This window comes from Pinus tabuliformis, chromosome 7, assembly GCF_031772625.1.
Source record: "Pinus tabuliformis cultivar Carrire ecotype Pingquan chromosome 7, CPIR1, whole genome shotgun sequence".
NCBI lineage: Eukaryota > Viridiplantae > Streptophyta > Pinopsida > Pinales > Pinaceae > Pinus > Pinus tabuliformis.
In genome coordinates, this window is record NC_142293.1 from 583,544,149 (window position 1) to 583,548,950 (window position 4,802).

The following is a 4,802-nucleotide window of genomic DNA, read 5'->3' on the forward strand; positions in this document are numbered from 1 at the left end:
GTAGCGTAATTCTCCGTTTATATAGATGTTTAAAAATATTAAACCGTTGACTTAATTCTCCCGGTTTGTTCTGCAATATAGGTGTGATTGATGATTAAAAAATTCATATATTAATGATTAAAAAATTCATAGTTTTATTTATATCAAAGTTATTTTGATGTGTTAATAAATTTGATTTGTTATTAATTTTTACATTATTTGTTTAATGTTTGTTTAATTTTTATATTAAAAATAAAAAATTCTCTAAAAGTAAGTATAAAAACTAAATAAATAGTTGTCTTATTAAATTTTTATTTTCACAATAAAATATTTTTTTTTTTTTTTTTTTTTTTACTTTAATCTCTTTCTTATAATTCTTTGGCTAGTGAATAATGTAATTGGAATAATTTATTCATAATAGAATTGTTTGTAATTTAGTTTTTTATCTTTTTTATTTTAAGAAATTTGTAAGGAAAATATAATATAGTTTCTAAATCTTTTAAACAATTAGCAAAACAGCAAGATAGTCCTATTTTGATGATTCTTGATTGTTCTAATTTAATGATTTTTTATCTATATTTTATTCAATTAGTTACTATTTTTGGTACAATTAGGAAAATAGCAAGATAGTTCTAGTTTTATGATTCTTGATAGTTCTAATTTAATGATATTTTATCTATATTTTATTCAGTTAGTAATTAGGAAATTGTCTAAATATTTATCATTAAAAATTACAACATTAGTTACTATTTTTTGATTGACCAAGAGGAATTGTTTCTACTAATTCCAATATCTTATTCACTTCCATTTGAACAATTAGGCAAAAAACAAGAATTCTAATTTGATGATAGTTGATAGTTCTAATTTGATGATTTTTTATTTATATTTTATCTTAGTAATTAAGAAATTGCCTAAATATTTATCATTAAAAACTATAACATTAGTTACTATTTTTTGATTGACCAACTAACAATTTTAAGGGTTCCTTTTTTTCTAATGTTACAGTTTTTTCTCCCCATTGTATCTTATTCACTTCCATTGAAGAGGAAATGTTTCTACTAATTTCAATATCTCATTCAGTTCCACTGAAGAAAAAATGTTTTTACTAATTTCAATGTCTATTTTTATTTGCAGCGTTTATAATATAATTCAAAATTGTTAATTTAGATTATTCAAAATTTAAGAAAAAATATTATTAATAATAGTGTAAGATGTATATTGGCGAATTTTTTCCGTATTAAATTTTAAAGAGTCAAATTTTTTTCGTATCGAATCGAATTCGTATTCAAATTCGAATTCGAACTTGGTAACTATGCTCTACACGTATAGGTTGGCCAAAGATACGATCACTCATAGGACTCCGAGGTGAGAGAGAAGGCCAGGCATGGTACTCAGCACACTGATTTTGCTGTTCACAATCGTCCTACGCCACGTGGAATTCGAGGAACTGCTACATCGGTGGAGGAAGGAAGGAATGAGTTCCAGTATTGCTCTCTGTTTTGTTTTTGTACACGTAAACAAATAAGATGATATGATTCTCTTATTTACAGTTAGTTCTGTAATGTTCATGTTTGGAGAAATAATAATTTGGCTCTATTTTTTTAACAATAATCCGTGAGCCAAAGAGGAAAATCCAAGGCCGGGCAAATTTACCACTGTAATTATGTTCGTATATTAAAGTCACATTCATGCCCTAAGATGCCTTCATGCTATATGCCATCAATTTCCTTTACACATATTGCAGCAAGCACTTCCAAGTTTCACAAACCACACCAATATCATTTGTTAAAAACTCATCATATGGTCATGTCCCCTACCTCTCTCTACTTCCAACCATGCCGAAAATCGTAATATTTGAGCGAGGTTCATTAGAATTGATTTATGGCCACGGGCTTTCGCTGCTCATAGGTAATCAATAATGACAATCAATAATGAATGGGTAATCAATAATGACTCTATGGGGTTCACATATAAATGAATGATGCCATAATTATAATTTTTTTGCTGTAGTAATACTGAAGTAGATCACGTTCTATATAGTTATCTTTATGAAACCAAAACGCTATAAAAAAATTATTAGGAGAATTTTCAGGTTAAAAATAAATGTCAAAACAAAAAATATATGAAAATTAATTTTATAGGAATGAAAATGATTCAAGATGAAAATTTTTTATAAGAATGAAAATAATTCAAGATGATAATGTAATTTTCATGGTAAATATTTTCGAATGAGAATTAAGAAAATTATGTTTTTTTAATTGTATTTATGCTTTATATTTTGACATGTTTACTTAAATGTCAAGCATACACATTTATTGAATGAAAAAATAAATTCCACATCAAACGATTTATATTTTTATTGAAAAAACATTTAAAAAAGTTTGTCTTTTCAAAATTTTATATTTTTTTAATGTATTTTCAAAATTTTTAAGTTGTGAGTCTATCAAAAAATATGCAAATTAGTATTAGTTGGATGCAAAATTTAATTTTGCATGGAATAGATATCTACACCTGACATTTGAGTAAACATATATGGATATATGCCATAAATGTAATAGAAAATGTAGTTTGTTTTCTTTTTCTTTAACAACTCATAATTATTATTTTATTATTTATATTAGAAGTCTATTTTAGAAGTCAAAATTTTCTTAATAAAACATCCAATAATTACCTAATTCTCATTATTATTGAAATTTCCATATTGAAAAAACAAATATACAAATTTACAAAATAAAAACAAAATTTTCCAAACCATACAAATTTACAAAATTAAAACATATTTTTGTAACGCTTAAACCAATAATTACAATTAACTGTAATATATATTTCTATTAAATTAGATAATGTCATTATAATAAACATTATTTTTACCCTATCTTACATGGATAGATATGACTGTGGATGTAGAAATACACACAATTTAAATAAAAACGTTTTGAACTATCATTACTACTCTCCTAACCATGCTTCAACATTATTATAACCATATTTCACCCAAATTATATATATCTATATGGTGATTGTATTCAATCATGTTTTGGATGTCCACATTTATAATTGTCTTAATGTTTTCGTAATTTTTTTTTCATATGGTATCAATAATCATATATGTAGAAATAAATTTTAAGTATGTTTTGAACCAATTATTTATTTTATTGTTAATTAGATTATTTTCATTAATTGATTTTGTAGTTAAGTTGAAGTGTAGTTAAGTTGAAGTTTCGATTTAAAAACAATATTATCCTTTTATGATTTTAATTTCAAAATACAATTTTTTTCACCAGTAATATTTTTGAAAACACTACTAATTAAGAATATTTTTTATTAACATTTCATATAATCAAATTAATGGGTAGTTTTTTTCTAAATATAGATTAATAAAAAATATCACCAAATAAAAAACTTTATATATTTATTAATGTTTGAAAATAAAATGTTAAAATAAAATATAAATTATGAAAATTTCTATGAATATGTTATATTGATAATAAATACTAGTCTACATTCATCTTAAACTCGGATCTATCAAGCATTGAGAGAGATCAAATCTCTCAAAATGTAAATATTTTTTTTGAATGCAAAAATTAAGGAAAGGTTTCACTCTCAATGCTTGATAGGTCTAGGGTTAAGATAGATATACGTTAGTTTCAGTCATGAGCGGTCACACAAAATTTGTTGAATATTTAATTATTATAGGCATTTTAAATAGGTTAAATATGGCTAATGTTAATCTAGTCATTTTAATTTTAAATTTACTCAGTTACCTCGGTTTGTTGTGATGATAGAAACTACTAATAATTGAATGATGAAATAAAAATTTTGAATAGAAAGTGACAATGTAATAACGTTGAATGATAGAAACTATGAATAATAAGAATGTAGTCAATTACAAAAGGTCTTCATTCTGATAAACCTCAAAAAAAATTCTTCTATTATTCTTATTGTGACACTTGTTAGTTTGGCCATCATTTCATATTTATCATATGAAAAGGGTAGTTCAAATTGTAGACTATTCAAATTTTTAACTCCAACTATTGTACTAAACGTCATACTCCGTATCACTTGCTCTTGAATATTTATAGTATCTTTTGCCAAAGTCAATCATTGTGACTTATGGAGTGTTAAACCCTAAATAACTTTCAATGGTAGTTATTTTCTATTACCTCGGTTGAATGTAAAGTGACCAACAAAGTTGAATGATGAAAAATGAGAATAATAAGAATATAGTCAACTACAAAGAGTTTACAGTTTCAAGATGAAAACATTTCAGGTAAGTGAATATTTTAGTTAAGATGCAAATTCAAGTATTTTATTTATGGTTGAATTACGGTAATGTAGAAATCAATGCACGTCATCAATAATTTTTTTGTTATTACATTGAAATCAATGCATACTATTAATCTAATTACTTTGAAATTAATGTACATCATACATTTAGTTACATCAAATGAAAAATCAATATCTACACTGAAATCTATGCATCTAGCGATCAATCAAATAATATTAGGAATCAACATCTACACTAAAATCAATGCATCTTGTTGTCGTTTTGTATTTTTTAGGTTGAGGGAGTAAACACATTTAACATCATCGAAACCACTTTGGAAGTTGGGATCTAGCCCTTCCAGCTTCAGAGAGGGATTTCTCTATTTAATTTAGCTTTGTTTTAGTGTAAGCTTTAGGCTAGTTACGATTGTACTTGTTTGCTTTGTTTGAAAGGTTTGGTTGATTTGAGTGTTATAATTACATTGGGCTATTGAGTTTATAAGCTAAACTGGAGTTTTTTGCATCAATTTTTAGAGGAGTTCTCACAGGGCAAGCTA